Source organism: Triturus cristatus, chromosome 5_2, assembly GCF_964204655.1.
Source record: "Triturus cristatus chromosome 5_2, aTriCri1.1, whole genome shotgun sequence".
NCBI classification, from domain to species: domain Eukaryota; kingdom Metazoa; phylum Chordata; class Amphibia; order Caudata; family Salamandridae; genus Triturus; species Triturus cristatus.
This window is the reverse complement of record NC_140588.1, coordinates 305,285,337-305,306,605: the sequence shown is the minus strand read 5'-3', so window position 1 is coordinate 305,306,605 and position 21,269 is coordinate 305,285,337. Positions and strand designations below refer to the sequence as shown.

At 44.6% G+C, this 21,269-nt stretch overlaps 1 long non-coding RNA gene across 2 annotated transcripts in view; it reads right to left on the bottom strand.

The window, feature by feature from the left end:
• Nucleotides 1-1,484: 1,484 nt before the first annotated feature.
• Nucleotides 1,485-21,269, bottom strand: part of LOC146822910 (uncharacterized) — a 53,379-nt gene continuing 33,594 nt past the window's right edge. The window contains exons 1-4 of one of the 2 annotated variants that reach the window (XR_014962095.1): nucleotides 17,003-17,141; nucleotides 16,611-16,647; nucleotides 16,202-16,346; nucleotides 1,485-1,648 (exon numbers count right to left, since the gene is read on the bottom strand). This is a non-coding gene — a long non-coding RNA (uncharacterized LOC146822910). Of the gene's footprint in view, nucleotides 1,649-16,201; nucleotides 16,347-16,610; nucleotides 16,648-17,002; nucleotides 17,142-21,269 lie in introns of those variants that run through there. The other variant, XR_014962094.1, reaches the window with a different exon arrangement.

The following is a 21,269-nucleotide window of genomic DNA, read 5'->3' as shown; positions in this document are numbered from 1 at the left end:
GGCCATTTATCATTCAAGTAAAGGCACTTCCTTTACAAATATAAAAAGTAATTTATATCAGTTATAATTACTTACTACTGATAACATTTGCCTCTAGGGCTATCCTTGCCATACTGATAATGAATCCTTCCCTCTACCATCCTCTGTAAACTGCGTACTAAGCATTAGGCATCCTGAACCCTTTGGCCACCCCCATTCCCTTTGCTCACACTATACAAGAAGACCATCATAATTTCAGAAGGTACAAACGGAGACTCAGGACACCCCTCTCTAACTCCCAAACTAGTTGAGGAAGAATGGGAGAATAAAGTTATTTATGTAAGAGGCAATGTTCGAAAGATCAACTGATGTACTAGATTTGTAGAGATCTGTGTAGAATTGATGCAGGATTTTTACAATGTCACTGATCTTGCTCTTGGTCTTTGGATTGTTGAGGAAAAGGGGGAGGTCGATGGACAAACGATCAGCAGCATATCCTCAATTATTACCAGTTAATGTTTCAACAAGCCACTCACCTGAACTCCAGGTTCTTCCGCTTTTGTGACGACTATTCCCTAATCCCAATGAGAACTGACGGAATGGCAGTTTAGATGAACCCACCGCAGCTCCGCAAGATCTCAGGAGGAAAGGGGATTGGGATGAGAGACAAGAGAAAAGACAAGGAGAAATACCGGAGTCTCTTGATGTGCTGGACAGGATGGTCTCACAGGAATTCAGGAGGAGCTTTTGGCATCCAGGATGTGGGTTCTGGATGTGAACTAGCTTCTTCAGGAGATGGGATCTTTCTACTTTGTCCACTTTGGTTATATTCGGTTACTGGAATTAAAGCACCTGTATTACCAAACTATAATACCTCGAGTACACCAAACTCTTCTGAAACATATCGTACCTAGATATGCGAAATAAGGCCTTTAACAGTGGGAAGTCTGTTCTGATCTGAAAGGTTTGCATTAAGGCTAGCAAAACATTGAGGCAGTCTCTTAAGGTATTATAAGCATACTGTGAACAGAATATATACATTAGTAAACTTTAGCAATATATTTCCATTGTGACATCATTCAACACATAACTAGTTTTTATACATGTACCGTGCCTGACATAATTATGCTAGACAATTCTTCGTGAAGTTACTAATAAAGAGAAAAATATAAAAGAAAATGCATTCCAAGAAATTGTCTTAATCGTACAATATTCTTGCTTATACCAATAACTATGATGCCCAATAACTATTGTGCCCAAGAGTCCACATGAGTTCACTGATAGTCTATTTGTACTTGCACACGAGTTCAATGATAGTCTATTGCCTTCGTCCTGCTTGTCGGAAATTTACGGTTTTCCTCTTCACCGCAAATTCGAGTGAGTTTTCTGTGAGTTGTTCTTAATGAGCACTTTATAGTTAAAGTCTCTTGTGCACATTTCTTTAAAAGTAAGGGTTAACAAATCAAATTTGAGCTCACCGGGTTTTTGTCTTCTGGTTTCTTTTTACCTTCAAGAAACTGTTCTGCTTCTGTTGCTTCTTTTGGTTGTGCTTCTATTACAGGTTCTGTAGTAGAAGTCACGGAGCGGAAGGCACCGAAGGACGGGTCCACAGGCAGCCAAAAGATATCGTGTCCAGGAGGAGGAATGCCGAAAGAAGATGCCTGGGAATCTGAGAAACCAGAGTTACGTAAGTGATTTAATTCAACGAGACTAAGCATCAAGTGTGAGTGGGAAGCGGTTTAAATACCCTTGTCGCTAATTTCCCTACATGTGTTGCACGTTGCAGTGCTTGGCAGTTTACATGCTGTAACAGTAACAGGTTACACGTGTATCAAGAACTGCCAGTTTGGGAGAGGGAAGCGTGTATCTTATTTACATACTTGTACATCTGCTTAAGTATAATACAATGGTTTAGATTGATTACATTCTTATAAAGTAATAAAACAAACATGTACTTTAAGAATCAAACAGTTCTGATAGACACTGTGCTTAATCAATCTTTTATCCATCATTTTAATGAATGTGAATTCACAGCACTCTACTTCGGGGTGGGGTGGCAAACATTTGGTAGTGTCAAAAACAATGGGAGAGCAAGGGAAGGAGGGGGTGCGTCCATATCCCCTGTGTAATATATGTTTAAACAATGATGGACGAACCCAATCTATGTGTGGCACAATCACTAGTAGGCAGTGTTTGGAACCCACTGGGTTTGTTAAAAGACCCCTCACACACCAACCTAGTTGGTGTCAAGCTTCATCATTGGGGTCCCAACCGGGTGGCCGAGTGCCCCCTGGTTGTGCTACGATGCCTGATTACAGCGGAGCTGGTGTGGTGCAGAAATGTGATGTGGTGTGAATTAAAAATATCTCTGAGAATCCTTGCCTCTTTATGTTTATTACTGGCGGCTCAGGATATGATTAAAAATTATGTGTGATGCAACTAGAAAATAAATAATTATCTAGTAGTTGGCTATGTGGTGGGTCTACATTTTTCAGCCTGCATGGGAATGTAGGAGAGGCTTTCTTCAGGACCGTGGAAGGAAGTGAATAGCAAAAGGTGTGGTGCCACGTGACAAGTGAAAACAGTAAAACTAGTACCTACACACTCGTTAAGGTGTGTGGACTGCGTGTCTACCTACTTACGAACACATATGAAAAAAAAGAACCTGTGGGGAAAAAGGGAACAGCACAAAACATGTATACATACATATTTATGACAAATAGATAGCATATTTACAGTGGTATTAAGCAACATAAAATGCAATCTTAGGTGCTATGGTCATCCAAATTGACCTGCCTGGTGATGGTACCTGTGGTAAAATGAATATACATATAGTGAACATGCTGCATGCAGAATTGGTGGAGCAGCTATTATGATTTGGAGTCTTAGCGTTGCTATGAAGCTGTGAGGCTTCTGTGTGACGGTCTAGTGGCAACAGGGGGTTGTCACGATGTTGGCCGTGCTCCCCATGTTTTACAGTGTTGCAGCGTAAATTTGTGCCAAGCTAGCCACAGTGTTGGTAGAGGTATGCGTTAATAATTGTGAGGGCACACGTGGAAAAACGGCACTGTGCCATCATGCGTGGCGCGCAATTAAAAAAAAACAAAGCATGGAAATTAGGAAGCGGCGCTTATGTAGAAGATGGTATAGTTACACTATGGTTGAGTGTGAATTGCTGATCGGGGCTCGGGAGGAGTTCGCTCCTCTTAAAGACTCTGGGAAGAGAAAATGTGATAAGAGGCATGTGAGCTGCAGGGGTAAATATGCTTATGGAATGCCTATAGGTATTTCCAGCAGCGCAACCTTACTTGGTATCAGAGCGGAACCCACTAAAAACCTGTTGTGGTCTCCCGTCTTCCCGGATGAGAATGGGGGCCGGCGTGGGCTCCGTTAAAGTAGTAGTTAGAACCATGGAGTATGTGCCGGTATGAACACAGGAGGGCCGGGGAATGCGAGGCTTGAGCGAGGAGTGCGTATGCGCATGTGTGGCAGAGAGAAGGTACTCTGCTGGCATGCACAATAGGGATTCGAGGGTGTAAATAGGCGCATGCGCAGTGAGCGGCGCATCGCGCAAGAGTGGAGCGCTCGGCTACCCGGTTGGGACCCCAATGATGAAGCATGACACCAACTAGGTTGGTGTGTGAGGCGTCTTTTAACAAACCCAGTGTATTCCAAAACACTGCCTACTAGGGATTGTGCCACACATAGATTGGGTTCGTCCATCATTGTTTAAACAAAGATTTGGTATTGCCCATAACAGCTCTCCCCCCGAAAGGCCTCCTCACTGGACGGGGTTTGTCAGGATGAAGAGCATGAAAGCGTACAAGACGAGGGGCATGCAGATAGGATGCTGGTTCCCATGACAATTTGCCTCAAATCCGTTTAGCATCTAAAATGCGCTGTCCTTCATATTCTGGATGTTCACCCACTATTACTGATGGTGGAGGGTTATCATTACGTGACAATGGATGGTAAGGTTTTATGAATGATACATGGAATACTGGATATATTGAATTTTCATCTGGTAATTGCAACCGTGAAGAATCTGTATTCAAGGTTTGTTTAATAGGAAAGGGACCAATAAATCGTTGCTTTAATTTTTTGGGACCGGCTACATGAATGTTACGTCTAGATAACCAAACTAATTTGCCGACTTTATATGATGTTTTTGGAGTTCTGTGTTTATCAGATTGTATTTTTGTACTGACTTTATTTTGTGCTAACCATTTTCATTCTTTTTCCTATATGAGTTGTAACTGTTCTAATCTCTCTGATACAGAGATTGTGATGGGAGTGATGGGAGTGAAGTTGGAATAGAACGAGGATGGTAACCAGTAAGGAAGTAAAAGAGGAGCAACTCAGTACAGCATGAGTGCTGTTGTTGTAAGAGAATTCAGCAAGTGGAAGAGCTTCATCCCATTGGGAAGTCAAGGTGGATGTTAAACAACGTAGACTCTGCTCCAGATACTGGTTGACTTTTTCTGTTCGGCTGCATGATTGGGGATGGCAAGAAGATGATAATGCTACCTCTATTATTAATTTTGAACATAAAGTTTTCCAGAGTTTTGAAGTTACCAGGGGGCCTTAGTCAGAGACAATTTTGCTTGGAAGCCTGTGTAATTTTACGATTTGTTGTAAAAAGATGTTGCTAAATTCAGTAGCTGTGGGTAGTTTTTTTAATGGAATAAAAAGGCTCATTTTGGATAGCATGTCCACCACTACTAGAATAGTAGTATAAATGTTTGATTTTGGCAAATTAGTAATAAAATGTACACTGATGGTATGCCAAGGTGTAGATGGAATAGGTAATGGTTGCAATAGTCCCGGGGGAGCTATCTGTTGTGTTGTATTACAAGCGCAAATGGGAAATGCCTTAACATATTCCTGCACATCTTTGCGAATGGTGTCCCAACGGCTGCACCTGAATCATGATGCCATGCCAGCATTTGTTGTCTCTATGCTTCTTGTGGAATGAATAGTTTGTTTCCATGAAAAAGATGTTCGTTTTTTATTGTGTTCCAGGGTTTTTGTAACCAGACTTGGTTGTTTACATTTTTAGATTCCCTTTTAACATTTAGTAAAAAGGTATCAGCTTGAGCTACGGCTATTACTTTGTCAGAAGGAATGATGCTTTTAGGTGACTGACAATTGTCTTTATTTTTGCCTTCATCTAGTCTAGATAAGCTATCAGTTTGTATTTCTTTATGTCCTGGACAGTATGTCATGAGAAAATGAATCTCGCTGAAAAAGTTTAACTACTGCATTTGACTAGGGGTGAGGCTCTCTACAGATGTTCAGAACTGTAAGTTCTTATGATCGGTAAATATTGTGATGGTGTGTTTCGCTCCTAATAAATGATGCCACCATTCAGTAAACACAGCCTTAATTATTGTATAATGGCTATAACAATGCTAGAGAAATTTGAAATGAATCATCTGTAAAACGTAGAGAATCCAAGAACTCGATTAACTTCTTTTTACAGAAGTTGGTGAGGGCCAATTGAGGACGGCTTCTACTTTTTTGGATGAATCATGATTCCTTCTGGGGACAAAACATATCCAAGAAATTCAACTGTCCTAATATGGAAGGCACATTTTTCCAACTTTGCATATAAGGAGTTTTCTCTAAGCCATTTTAAAATGGACCACACATGATCTACATGCTCTTGTTTAGTTTTAGAAAAGATCTACCCATTGTTTATGTAGACAATCACAGTGATATCCAGAAAGTCATGTAAAACCTAATTTATGAAATACTGGAAAGCTGCTGGAGCATTGCACAATCCGAATGGTATAACAGTATTTTCAAATAGGCAAAATTTAGTACGAAAGGCTGTTTTCCACTCATCACCTTCTTTTATATGTATAAGATAGAGTGCACTTCGCAAGATACGCGTAGCACTACGCGAACTGCGAAGTGCGCTGTTCGCGATGATTGCACAGTGCCGGATGCTTGTCAGCACTGGGCAATCATTGAAAACGGCATCCTGCACAGTGCGAGCTGTCGTTTTCTGCCGCTAGAGTAGATATTTACTCGAGCGGCAGCTTTCTCAACGCAGACTGGTGGTTTCTCATCGCGAGCGGTCGCGAGCATACGCGACCACTCGCAATGAAAAACCTGACCTCCCCGCGTTGAGAATCTCGCCGGGAGGTTTATTTTCCACGCTCACGATCGGCAACTTGATGTTGCTGATCGCGAACGAGGAAAAAATCTCGCCGGGATGTCATTGTGCTCGCTCGCGGTCACCAACTTGACGTTGAGGACCGCGATCGAGCAAAAAATGCCAATTACGCTACGCGTTTTTGCACTGTGCTACGTGCAATTTGCGTAGCGCGAAGTAGCACAAACTACGCAAACTACGCGAGCGTAGCATAGTTGTTCGCCCAGGGTTAGCCACGGTGATTAAGTTTGGTGTAAATAAAACCACGTACTTAATTAAAAAAAACAGGGATCAGTTGCAATGGGTAACGATGTTTTATGGTAGCCTTCTTCATTGCGCGTTTGTCAATGCAGACCCTGAGATTTCCATTTTGTTTTATGCAAAAAAAAAAGAGGAGAGCAGACAGGAGAGGGAGGTTGAATGTCTAATGAATCCTATCTGTAGCAATTTGTCCAAATATTTTATTAAGTACTGTGTCTCTGATACAGTGAGATGGTGGATTCTACTGTATGGTAGAACAGCACCTGGAATCAGATCAATTTTACAGTCATACAACTTTTGAGGTGGTAACTGGGTGGCTTGAACTTGATCAAAGATGTCGGAGAAGTCATGGTATTCTTCTGGTAACTGAAGGGAAGGTCCTATCTGTGTGCTCACACAATGTAATGTGGTAATGGGATCTTGGCCTTCTTGGTAACAATGTGTCTTACTAATTGATGAATCCAAAGTGATAGTTCATTGCACCCAGTCTATTTTGGGATTATGTAATTCTAACCATGGATCACCAAGTATAACCCCAAATGTTGGTGTATCAGTGAGGTCAAAGATGGTCTGTTCAGTATGACCATTTTCACTAACTAAAGTTAATAGTGTAGTATGAAAACGAAAAAGCCCAGACGAAAGAGCAGAACCATCGACCACTCTGACTGGTTCAGGTTCTGCCTTGTCACATGTGGAATTCCTAATCTTTTTGCTAATCTCAAATCAAGGAAATTACCAGTGGCACCAGAATCGATCAAGACTGAAAGACCATCTGGCACATGCATCAACATAGGGTTTTGCGATTCCTTAATTGCGATTATTAAGGAATCGCAATTAAGGAATAGCAAAACCCTATGCATGTAGGAATCGCTAAAGAAATAGCGATTCCCACAAATTCCTTACTTGCGACTCGCAAATTGCGAGTCGCAATTAAGGAATGTCTTCCCATTCATACCTATGGGCCTCCAGGCCCATAGGAATGAATTGGAGATTGCAGGAGCAATTTGCGAGTACCAGTAGGTACTCGCAAATTGCTCCCGCAATTTCTATGGTGCAAGGGTGTCAAAATGACACCCTATTGCACCCATGTATGTGAACTCTGCACAAATGTTGCATACACACATGCTCTAAGGGCATGTGTGTGTGCAATATGAAACTTAGAAAAAAACAAAAAATTGCTTTTTTCTAAGTTTTAGCAAATTACCATGAAGTCCAGCTTCATGGTAATTTGCTCCCGCTAATAGCGAAATCGCTATTTTTTACACTTTAATGCATTGCATTTAAAGAATCTCAATTTGAGATTCCTTAAATGCAATCGCAATTTAAGGAATCGCTATTTTGAGATTCCTTAAATTGCGATTTTTGCATTTGGGATGATGCATCCCAAATGCAAAAATACCGGTCGCAAAGGGGCAGATTCTGAGATTCTGCCCGTTTGCGACCGGTTTTGGCTTTCATGTATGTGCCTGCATGTCTCTGCTGTGCAGAAATAATAAAGATAATCCTGATTGTCATGTGTCGAGGTATGGATTGACAACATTGGTGATGTGCTGTGAGATCTGTGAATCTTTTGCTCTCGAAGGGATGATCGCAACTTCCTCCGAGAGAATTAGTTGCCCGATTCTAACCAATTTATGTCTATGTTTGCTACTATTCTTTTTGGGCTTTATTGGATATTCTCTAGAGAAATGCCCAGACTTGCCGCAATATAAACAAAGGTTCCCTTTGCGACGTCGTTCTTTTTCTTTAGGAGACAATGGTCCATTTAGTCCTCCAATTTGCTTGGGTTCAGAAGCATTTTGTTTATTATCAGTTTCTTTTTAATCTGTTTTCACAATGACCACTATTGGTTCCCCCCGTGATCTTTCATTGTATCTCTCTCCTAACCTATGATCCTATTTTACTGCAAGATCTATGAATTCTGCAGGCAAATCTATATTATGGGCCAGTGAATCTTTTAGATCATCCCTAAGTCCTCTATAAATCTTTTACATAAGTGAGGAGATCCTTGAACCCTGATGTAAGTTTAACAACTAATTGTCACTAGATTGGATGAAAACTTGACGTGCAAAAAGACGTGTCATAGCATTCTTAAAGGCAACAAAATTATTCAAAAGTGGGTCTTTATTTTCAATCAAAAGTATTGACCAATTTGCAGCTACCCCACCTAGATAGGAAATAATGAAGGCAATTTTGACTGTAATAGTAGGAAAAATTTGGGGATTGAGGAGAAAATTTAATTGACATTGACTCATACAGGCAAATCTAGTACTATACCCAGTAAAACATTCGGGATTGGCCAGAGGAACTGGATTGCGTTTTACTACAGTCACTTGAAGATTTTGGTCAGGAGGTTGGGTAGAAGAGACAAGGGGAGCAAAAGTAGTGGGTCTATACTTTGGTGGAGCTAAAATGGGACGAGGGTCTTGCACCTTTGTTTCTCTCCATTGAGTGAACTCGGATCTACTTGTTATTTCCTCCCTAAGTGTGAAATTCTCTTGCTTTAATTGTTGCATTTCTAAATTTTCTTTTTTTTTTAAATTCTTTTTATGAACCAAGAAAAAAACAAACTCTTCAGTTTGAAATAGAATGAGTATATATGTCAGGTAGTTTAGCTTAGGCATATACACAGATACATACATGTTGCGCAATCCCGCTGACCCAGCATTCCCTCTCAGGATGTCAGGGATATCACCAATCCCATAAGCCCCCATCAGGGTCCCTCCCCACTTTACTAGCCTAGGTCTCTATAAGTTGCCAATGCCCCCTATATCTTTTCCCATTTGCGTGGGCACCCTCTACTCTGGTGAATGGTCTGTTCGGCCCGTTGGCACCGGTCCAAGTCCCTTTCCCAGGACACTACCATTAGTACCTACCCAGCCCCCCCAGAACCGGGCTATGTTCCTTTTGGCAACAATGTCCGCCAGTCCGAGCCATGTTTTTTCTCATTTGGGCCAGACAGTCTCCCCCTGTCAACCCGAGGATGTGCCATTTTGCATCTGCCGGGACCGGGGACCCAACCACTGTGGACATCACTTGGGCCAGTCTACCCCAGTACCTATGGATCCGGTGGCAGGCCCAAAATATGTGAAAGAATGCTCCGGTCTGCCCACAGACCCCGGAATACTCATCAGACACATCTTCCAATACGAAACTGCACCGTCCTGGGGACATATGACCTATGGAGGAATCGCGCTCTCACAGCAATGTCTCCAGGGCACTGCAGGGCCTCTGCCCAGTCGTCGTCTTCGAGGAGACCCATATCCAATTCCCAAACCTCCCTCAATGGTCCCATGAGGTCTGTTGAGTTGTTAACCAGCTTCTTGTATGTGAGGGATGTCTCCCTATCTATCATTGGGTCAAGTAGGAGTCTATCCTCCAGCGGTGTGTACTCCGGCAGCGGATCCCACTCCTTCAAATGACGGTAGAGAACATGGCGCAGTTGTAGATACCTAAAATACTCGCCCTTTCACATCTGATACTCTGTTTGAAGAGTGCCAAATTCAATCATTTTCCTTTTTTCCAGACGTCTCCCAGGAGGTCTATACCTATATTGCTCCAGCTAGAGAAGCCCTGAAGGTGCGCTGACTCTCTCAAATGGTCTCCCTCCCACAGTGGGGTTTGTTCGGTGAATTTAGTCTCCCACCAGGTAATTTTGGTTGCCTCCCGGCATGCTGCAACCACAGTCTGAGTGTGAATTGGGAAGGTCTTAGTACACTTCCTTTTCGAATAGAGCACAGAGAGATAACCACCTTGCCCAAAGCCATTCGGTCAACACGATAAGCTGGCTCCTCGGTCGTAGAGAATACCCACCCATTAACATTAATAGTTTGAGTTGCCCAGTAGTATTTTCTGATATCAGGCACAGCCAGACCTCCCTTATATACCCCCTGTTGTAGTTGTCGTAGGGCAATTCTGTGACTGCCCCCTCCGCATAACAGCGTGCGTTGCTCTGACTCGATCGTACGAAAGAAGAGGAAGATACGCTCCTCCCATCCCCCTCCTATGTCGATGCTCCTAACCACAGAATCCCCTCCCACCCACAAGGCCAGAGTTTCGAGTGCGAGCTGGAAAAGTATTGGAAAGAGCAGGCAGCCCTGCCGAGTGCCCCTATGTAGTTCGAAGACCCTAGACATTGTGCCGCTAACCCTGACTTGTGCCATGGGTACTGAATAGAGAAGCCCAATCCATGCACGAAAATTTGGACCAAAGCCCAGTTCAGCCAGGACTGCGAAGAGGTATGGCCATTCGATGCTATCGAACGCCATATGGGCGTCGAGTGATAGAAGTGCTGCCGGCACCTCCGGTTGTTTTGAGACCATGTGCAACACACCATATAGGTGGTGGAGGTTCAACCTGGTGCTTCTGTGGGGCATAAAGCCGAACTGGTCAGGATGCATCAGGGATTGTAATACCGGACCTAGTCTGTTGGCTAACACCTTTGCCAGCACCTTAGTTTCATAGTTGAGTAACGAGATAGGCCTGTAAGAACTACAAAGATTCTGGGGCTTGCCCTTTTTAGGGATAACCACTATGGTGGCTGTTCTCAGGTCTATCAGCAGCTGACCCGCCTCCTGCGCCTCTTGAAACATATTGAGCATGTACGGTGCGATAGCCCCCGCGACACGCTTTAACGATTCTGCCGGAAAGCCCTGACTGCAAGTCATCCATGGCTCCTTCGATTTCCTCAATCATCAGCTCCGTCTCAGTCATGTCCCGCTCCTCTACACTCAGCACCGGGAGCTTTATTTCTTTCAGCAGCTCATTGCAATCCAGTTCCCCTCTCTCAATTGATAGAGCTCCTCATAGTATTGAGCAAACGCCTTTGCTATTTCCACAACCGCTACCCGCTGTATACATTCAGGGGCCTGGATTTCCAAAACCCAATTATGGCTTCTGTCTCTCCTCTCAAGCCATGCAATAAGCGTATTTGCTTTGACACCAAGGTCGTAGATTCGCCGTTGTGTAGCTATCACATGCGCGTGGGCCGTATTTTCTCCTTGATCTTTAAGCCGACGTTCGTGTTTACGGTCAGTCTCATCCCCTCGATTTGAACACATTGTCGACTCCAGTCACAAAATCTCTTGTTCAAGACAGTTGCACTGTGCGCGTTTCTCCTTACGCTGGGCCCCTGCTGTCCCCTGCATGAAATCCCTAGCAACTGTCTTGTATGCCTCCCATAGTATGATGTGGGATAGTACAGTCCCCGAGTTTTCAGCAAAATATTGTTCTACGCATTCCCTGTATTGGTCCTGGAAGTCATGATCCCTAAATAGGTAGGGGTCGAGACGTGGCGGTACAGTCCAGTCCCTCACCGGGCCACGCATATATCCCTCAACCGGGGAATGGTTCAATATTCCACAGGCCTTGTGGCATCCAGCCTGAAAAAGCCCGGTGGTCAAAGTGTGTGTGAAGACTGCCATGCGCCGCTGAGATAGGGGTATATTGACTTGCGCCAGGGTTGTACATTCCCCAGGGTCCACCAGCCCCATTGCGTTCGCAAAAACATTTAACGGCTGCGGCCCAATAACTCTCTGGGATTGTGTGTCTTGGTCCAGTTCCGATGACATTGTCTCATTCATGTCCCCACCCAGGATCAGAGTACCCATGGGCATCTCAAGCAGCAATTTACTGAGATCTGGAAACATCACCCCCTGCATCCTGGGAGGTATGTATACTGAGCATATGTTCAGGGTGAGGCCCTCCCACTTCCCGGAGAGTGCCACATAGCGTCACAAATGGTCATACGGGGTGCGATTCAGTACTAGTGGCACCGAGTTTTTGATCAAGATGGCCGTCGCCCTAGAGCCAATGGTGAACCCAGCATGGGCCATAAGTGTGTATCCAAACTGATTCAGAGCTAGGTAATTGTTTCCTTTCAGGTGCGTCTCCTGAAGGAGCACGATATCTGGGGTGTGTCTATGCAGACACTGTAGTACCATGGTCCATTTAATTTTGTCCCCTAGCCCATACACATTCCACAAAATCAACTTTAGTCTGCTAGTTGGTCGTGTGGCCATCTGGGAGCCGTGCACTTCTCATGTCCCCTCTCCACCCGCCCCCCGTTCAGCCCACCACCACCCACCCTGAATACACAGCAAACTGAAGCATTGTAAACACAACTGTATGCAACCAAACCCTGTTAACACGTTCTCCCTCCCTGCTACTCTGCATTTTAGGTCTAAAACTATCCACATCCCCTACTAGCAGAGCGCCTGTCACCCAATAAACAGACAGATAATGTAGTAGGTGCAGAGCGCCGCCTCCCTTAAATCCCCTGAGGGGCCAACTTAGCCCAAGTTCTTCAAAGGTTGTTGTATTGTAAGATCCGTATCTCACTGCGGCTTAGGAACATGCAGGTCCACCCACCATGTCGGGTGTATTTAGCCTCGCGCTTAACTCAGTCCTGAGAGTGGTGTGTGGCCATTGTAAGTCCCATTATCAATACTTCGGCGATACTTGGATTACTTTCGGTGTTTCTCCGAGTCTGCTGGGCTCAGCGATCTCGATCTACTAGAGTGCTCCCCATGAGTGTCTGTCCCTTCTCGCCCATTTGGAGAACCCAATTGCGGACTCCGGTTTCCTCTCCATCCGACCCTTTGGTTCCGGGCGCACTTCTGGGGGAGGCCTGCATCCAGCCATTCCTGAACTTCCAATGGAGCTGTGAAGAACCATGACTTGCCATTGTCGATCACTTTAAGTTTAGTCCGGAAAAGCATCATGTACTTTATCAATTTTTCTCGGAGAGCACGTTTTACTCCGTCGAAGGTGCGTCGCTCCTGCTGCACCTTCAGAGTGAAGTCCGGGAAGAATCTTACAGTCAAGTTCTCATAGGCAAGATCATCATGTAGCCTGGCCGCTCACAGGATGGCGTCCCGGTCCCTATAGTTCAGAATCCTGGCAATGATAGTTCGAGAGGGAGCCCCAGGTTTTGGTGGGGGAACGGTGGCCTGTGAGCCCTCTCCACTGTGAAAAAGGTGGACAGTTGTTTAGGTTTCAGATGGTTCAGTATTATATCTTCGAGGAAGAGGTCCACGCTAGGGCCCTCCGCCCCCTCCTGGACTCCCACCACCCTTATGTTGTTTCGACGGGCCCTCTCTTCTTGATCCTCCAGCTTCAGAGTGACTTGTTTGTGCTGCTGGATCAGTTTCTGGACCTTTTCTTCGAGTTTATGTGTGGCAGCTTGAATATCCGTGATACTAGTCTCGGACGCAGCAACCCTCTCCGAGGTTTTTTTCATATCTGCCCTCATTAAGTTCATTTCTATTGTAACTTTATCAATTTTGGTATCTAATGTCGTTCCAAGTGTCTGGATGGCTGCCATTATTGATCCAAGTGATGGTTCTGGTGCATCGTCCCATTCTCTGGTATCTTCCGCTTGTGACTGTTTAGGGATCGTATATTTGTCCAACTCGTTGGACTGCACTTTCGAGGCCCCCTTAGGCTTCATTGCGTCAAGTTCCAACATTCAGCATGGGTGATGTATGGTGGGCACCCGAAGTTCACACGGCCGTCCCGGAGCATTGTTCCAACCTCAGTGCAAGGGAGGGAGTGCCAGTAGATTGGTCTCCAGCTGCTGCACTCGATCTCTGCTTCAGAGTGCTTCATCAAGCCAAGCCCCTCCCTCTGTTGCACAGCCAAAATGGTCCCTTTGGTCAGCTAGTATTGGTGCCCAAATCGTCCGCCCACGTATAACAGGCCATGTGTTCCTTCAAGTTCAGCACGGACATGCCAGATTACGCTTCACAGGTCTCTCTTGTCACGCGCACCCAGGATATGGAAAGGGCAGCGGTTCAGCCGCTTCCTCGTTCTCTGAGTAATGAGGAGGTGTCGCGCTGCCCCACTTGCCCAGACAGCCTGTGTCCATGCTGCAGTGGCATTCCCGGCCCCTGCCGAAATCATTGGTACCTGTGGGGGGGGCGCTTCTTCCATCCTGTCCGTGTGCTCTATGGGGATGTCCGCCACTGAGCATCACTTGCCCCCACCGGGCTCACTCTGTCTGGCCGCACACTTCTCTGCAACCGTCCGCTGGCACCCAGCCTGTCTGCTTGAACCTGGGCAGGAGCGGCAGCCGGTCTACAGGATCACGAGGGCGCCACGTTGCCCCGGGTGCTGAGTCAGCTCAGGCCCCTCGCCGTAGCAACATTCCACACCCTAGATGAGTTAGTTGGCACCTGTGGGGGAGGGGGCGCCTCTTCTGTACCGCCCGCGCGGCCAGCCAACCTGCTCTCACTGCCTTCACTGCCTCCACAGGGCTCACTCCATCCGTCCTCGGTCTTCCCGTCTACTGCCCGTCTGCACCCGGCCTCATGGCTCTCACCGGTCAGAGGCGGCAGCGGGTCACAGGATCACAGGAGCCTGGCATCTTGGTTCTTCTCGTGCTCACACGGCCTCTTTTCCTTCCTGCATCTGTGCTGCGCAGCCTGCTCCGGCGCGCGTCCCACTCCAGCACCGCCCAGCGTCTTCACAGGCCCTCACTCCTGGCAGTCTGAAAGACGTGTCACTGCCCCGCTACGGATTCACGGGTGGGGGCACCGATGAGCGATATTGTGCAGATCTACACTCGGTTGCGGTGTTGTAACAACAGTATTTAGAGCGGATCTGTATGGGCTTTCGTTGGGGCCCCGGCAGAGCTCTCGCTCTAAGTTGCCATCTTGGCAGACCCCAGGCCAAGCTCTCGCATTTCTAAATTTAATGCGCAGATGATTTCAGTTACATGTGTGGCGCCACGTGTGGCAGCTGCTGCACTCGATCTCTGCTTCAGAGTGCTTCATCAAGCCAAGCCCCTCCCTCTGTTGCACCGCCGAAATGGTCCCTTGGGTCAGCTAGTGTTGGTGCCCAAATCGTCCGCCCATGTATAACAGGCCATGTGTTCCTTCAAGTTCAGCACGGACGTGCCAGATTACGCTTCACAGGTCTCTCTTGCCACGCGCACCCAGGATATGGAAAGGGCAGCGGTTCAGCCGCTTCCTCCTTCTCTGAGTAATGAGGAGGTGTTGCGCTGCCCCACTCGCCCAGGAAGCCCGTGTCCATGCTGCAGTGGCATTCCCGGCCCCTGCCGAAATCATTGGTACCTGTGGGGGGGCGCTTCTTCCGTCCTGTCCGCGTGCTCTATGGGGATGTCTGCCACTGAGCATCACTTGCCCCACCAGGCTCACTCTGTCTGGCCGCACACTTCTCTGCGACCGTCCGCTGGCACCCGGCCTCTCTGCTTGAACCTGGGCAGGAGCGGCAGCCGGTCTACAGGATCACGGGGGCGTGCATCCCACTCCAGCACCGCCCAGTGTCTTCACAGGCCCTCACTCCTGGCAGTCTGAAAGGCGTGTCACTGCCCCGCTCCGGATTCACGGGTGGGGGCACCGATTAGCGATATTGTGCAGATCTACACTCGGTTGCGGTGTTGTAACAACAGTATTTAGAGCGGATCTGCATAGGCTTTCGTTGGGGCTCCGGCAGAGCTCTCGCTCTAAGTTGCCATCTTGGCAGACCCCAGGCCATGCTCTCGCATTTCTAAATTTAATGCGCAAATGATTTCAGTTACATGTGTGGCGTCAGAGGATTCTTGAGAGAGATCCATGTCTTTAGTCGTTGCCAAAAATAAACTAATTTGTTTGGCTTTGACTTCTGTTACGACAAGCCACTCACCTGAACTTCAGGTTTTTCTGCTTTGGTGACGACTATTCCCTAATCCCAATGGGAATTGACGGAATGGCAGTTTAGATAAGCACACTGCCACTCATGAAGATCTTAGGGAGAAAGGGGATTGGGATGAGAAACAAGAGAAAATACAAGGAAAAATACCGGAGTCTCTTGATGTGCTGAACAGGACGGTCTCACATGGATTTAGGAGGAGCTTTTGGCATCCAGGATGTGGGTTCCGGATGTGAACTAGCTTCTTCAGGAGATGGGATTTTTCTACTGTGTCCACTTTGGTTTTATTCGGTTACTGGAATAAAAGCACATGTATTACCAAACTACAATACCTGGAGTACATCAAACTCCTGCTATCTAGTTTCGTGAAATAAGGTCTTTAACAGTGGGAAGTCTATTCTGTTCTGAAAGGTTTGCACTGAGGCTAGCAAACACTGAGGCAGTCTCTTGAGGTATCATAAGCATACTATGAACAGAATGTATGCATGAGCAAACTTTAGCAATATATTTCCATTGTGACATCATTAAACAAATAACTCGTTTTTTACATGTACTGTACCTAAAATAATTCTGCTAGGCACTTCTTCTCGAAGTCACTAAAAAAGAGAGAAATATAAAAGAAAATACAATGTGAGAAATTGTCTTAATAGTACAATATTTTTGCTTACACCAATAACTTTTATGCTCAATAACTATCGTGCTCAAGAGTGCACATAAGTTCAATGATACTCTATTTGTACGTGCACACAAGTTCAATGATAGTTTATTGCCTTTGTCCTGCTTGTCGAAATTTATGGTTTTCCTCTTCACCCTAAATTCTAGTTAGTTTTCTGTGAGTTGTTCTTGATGAGCAATTAATAGTTAAAGTCTCTTGTGCACATTTCCTTAAAAGTAAGGGTTAACAAATCATATTTGAGCTCACCGGATTTTTGTCTTCTGGTTTCTTTTTACCTTGAAGAAACTGTTCTGCTTCTGATGTTTCCTTTGGTTGTGTTTATATTACAGATTCTGCTGTACAAATCACGGAGCCGAAGGCAGTGAAGGATGGGTCCAGAGGCCGCCAAGAGACGCCGGGTCCAGGAGGTGGAATGCTAAAAGAAGCCGCCTGGGAAGTGGAGTAATCTGAGTCAGGAAAGTGCTTCAATTCAATGAGGCTAAGCATCGAGTCCATGCAGGAAGGTGGTTTAAATACTCTTGAAGCTAATATCTCTACACTTGTTACACGTTGCAGTGCTTGGCAGTTTACACGCTGTAAGGGTAAGAGTTTACACGTGTATCTATAACTTCCGGTTTGGGAAAGGGAAGTGTGTATCTTATTTTCCTACGTGTACATGTGCTTAAGTGAAATACAATGGCTTAGATCAATTACATCCTTATACAGTTATAACAAGAACATGTACTTTAAGTACTAAACAGTTCTGATAGACACTGAGCTTAATCAATCTTTTATCCAGCATTTTAATGAGTGTGAATTCACAACACTCTACTTCGGGGTGAGGTGTGCAAAGATTTGGTAGTGCTCATAACAGTTCTCCCCACCAAAGGCCTCCTCACCAGACTGGTTTGTCAGTATGAAGAGCATGAAAGTGTTGTACAAGACGAGGGGCATGCAGATAGGATGCTGGTTCCCATGATCTTTCAGATGGGTCATAACCTTTCCAATCAAGTAGATAGTACCATTTGCCTCAAATCCGTTTAGCATCTAAAATGCGCTGTACTTCGTATTCTGATTGATCACCCACTATTACTGGAGGTGGAGGGTTATCATTACATGTCAATGGTATGGTTTTATGAGTGATACATGGAATACTGTATGTATTTAATATTCGTCTGGTAATTACAACTGTGAAGTAACTGGATCCAAGATTTATTCAATAGGGAAGGGACCAATAAATCCTGGTTGTAATTTTTGGTAACTGGCTAGATGAATGTTGCATGTAGATAGCCAAACTAATTTGCCGACTTCCTATGTTGATTCTGGACTTCTGTGTTTATCAGCTTGTATTTTTGTACTGACTTTATTTTGCTCTAAACATTTTCATTCTTTTTCCTGTATGAGTTGTAACTGTTCTAATCTGTCTGATACAGAGAACATGACACAAGATTGTGATGGGAGTGAAGTTGGAATAGAACGAGGATGGTAACCAGTAAAAGGGGGAGCAACAAAGTGCAGCATGAGTGCTGTTGTTGTGAGAGAATTCAGCAAGAGGAAGAGCTTCATCCTATTGGGAAATCAATGTGGATGTTAAACAATGTAGACTCTGCTCCAGATACTGGTTGACTTTTTCTGTTTAGCCGTCTGATTGGGGATGGCAAGTAGATGATAATGCTACCTCTATTACTAAATTTTAACATAAAGTTTTCCAAAATTTTGAAGTGACCGGGGGGGCCATGGTCTGAGAGAATTTTGCTTGGAAGCCTGGGTAATTTTACGATTTGTTGTAAAAAGATGCTGCTAAATTCGGTAGCTGTGGGTAATTTTTGTAATGGAATAAAAAGGCTAATTTTGGATAGCATGACCACCACTACTAGAATAGTAGTATAATTGTTTGATTTTGGCAAATTAGTAATAAAAGCTACACTAATGGTATGCCAAGGTGTAGATAGAATAGGTAATGATTGCAATAGTCACTGGGGAGCTATATGTTGTGTTGTATTACAAGCGCAAATGGGACATGCATTAACATATTCCTGCACATCTTTGCGAATGGTGTCCCAACGGCTGTACCTGAATCATGATGCCATGCAAGGATGTGTTGTCTCTGTGCTTCTTATGGAATAATAGTTTGTTTCCATGAAAAAGATGTTCAACTTTAATTGTGTTCCTGGTTTTTGTAACCATACTTGGTTGTTTCCATTTATAGAATCCATTTTAACATTTAGTAAAAAGTTGTCAGCTTGAGTTACGGCCCTTACTTTGTCAGAAGGAATGATGCTTTTAGGTGACAGACAATTGTCTTTATTCTTGCCTTCATCTAGTCTAGATAAGTTATCAGTTTGTTTTTGTGTATGTCCTGGACAGTATGTCATGAGAAAACAAACTGAAAAAAATTAGCTACCACATTTGTCTAGGGGTGAGGCTCTCTACAGATATAAAGAAATGTAAGTTCTTATGATCGGTAAATATTGTGATGGTGTGATCTGCTCCTAATAAATAATGCCACCATTCAGTAAACACAGCCTTAATAATTGCATAATGAGTGTAACAATGCTATAGAAATTTGCAATGAATCATCTTTAAAAATTTGCGAATCCAAGAACTTGATTAACTTCTTTTTACAGACGTTGGTGAGGGCCAATTGAGGATGGCTTCTACTTTTTTAGGCTCCATCATGATTCCTTCTGGAGACAAAAAATATCCAACTGTCTTATAAGCCATTGTAAAATGGACCACGCATGATGTACATGCTCTTGTTTAGTTTTAGAAAAGATCTACACATCATCTATGTAGACGATCACACTGATATCCAGAAAGTCATGTAAAACCTAATTTAAGAAATACTGGAATGCTGCTGGAGCATTGCACAATCGGAACGGCATGACAGCATTTTCAAATAGGCAAAATTTAGTACGAAGGGCTGTTTTCCATTCATCACCTTCTTTTATACGTATGAGATGGTAAGTGCCACAGAGATCCAGTTAGGTGTAAATGGTAGAACCACATACTTTATCTAAAAGAACAGGGATCAGTTGCAATGGATAACGATTTTTTTATGGTAGCCTTCTTCACTGTGTGTTTGTCAATGCAAACCCTGATATTTCCATTTTGTTTTATACAAAAAAAAGGAGGAGAGCAGACAGGCGAGGGAGGTTGAATATCTAATGAAGCCTATCTCTAGCAATTTGTCAACATTTTTTATCAAGTACTGTGTCTCTGATTCAGTGAGAGCATAGATTCTACTGTATGGGAAAACAGCACCTGGAATCAGATCAATTCTACAATCATACACCTTTTGAGATGATAACTGGGTGGTTTGAACTGGATCAATGACGTTGGAGAAGTCATGATATTCTTCTGGTAACTAAAGGGAAGGTGCTATCTGTGTGCTCGCACAATGTTATGGGGTAATGGGATCTTGGCCTTCTTGGTAACAGTGTGTCTTACAAAATGATGAATCCAATGTGACACATCATTGCACCTAGTCTATTTTGGGATTGTGTAATTCTAACCATGGATCACCAAGTTTAACCCCAAATGTTGGTGTATCAGTGAGGTCAAAGATGGTCTGTTCAGTATGACCATTTTCACTAACTAACGTTAATAGTGTAGTATGAAAACGAAAAAGCCCAGACGAAAGAGCAGAACAATAGACAGCTCTGACTGGTTCAGGTTCTGCCTTGTCACATGTGGAATTCCTAACCTTTTTGCTAATCTGAAATCAAGGAAATTACCAGTGGCACCAGAATCAATCAAGACTGAAAAACTATGTCTCTGTTGTGCAGAAAAAATAAAGATAATCCTGATTGCCATTTGTCAAGGTATGAATTGACAACATTGGTGATGTACTGTGAGATCTGTGACTCTTTTGCTCTTGAAGGGATGATCGCAACTCCCTCCAAGAGATATAGGGGCATATCATCAAGGCCAGGTGATAAAATTATCGCTGCTTTAGTGTCGCTATAACAGCGATAATTTTATCGCCTTATCAGCAAGATCACGCTATCGCGTGAATCCTTGCCTCATCGCCCTTTCCCCCAACGCCCATCTTCGCATCTCTAATGAGATGCAAAGTGGGCGTTCCACCCCAAGATAACGGTAGAAATGTCGCTAAGCGACATTTCTCCTATTATCTAGCCACACGCTAACCTGCAGAGCGACAAGAAAAGTAGCCATAACCTTGGTTATCTCTACTTTCTTTACGCCTGCTTTTCAACTGACTTAGCCATGATATCCTATGGAAGGTGGATATCATGGCTAAGTCTGCCTTGCCCTATCAGCAAGCTTTCGCCAAACGTTGTTCGATTATCGCTTGATTTCCAGCGATAATCGCACATTTGGCAGCTTGCGCGTTGAATTTTATCGCTTTGGAGATAAGCGTTGCTGATAGCACACTACTTCCGCGATAAAATTCAGCGCTGGCCGGCGATAGTTATCCTCGCGCTAAGAGCGCTGAGCGATAATTATCGCCTGGCCTTGATGATATGCCCCTTAGTTTCCCGATTCTAACTAATTTATGTCTATGTTTGCTACTGTCTTTTTCTTTTTGGGCTTTATTGG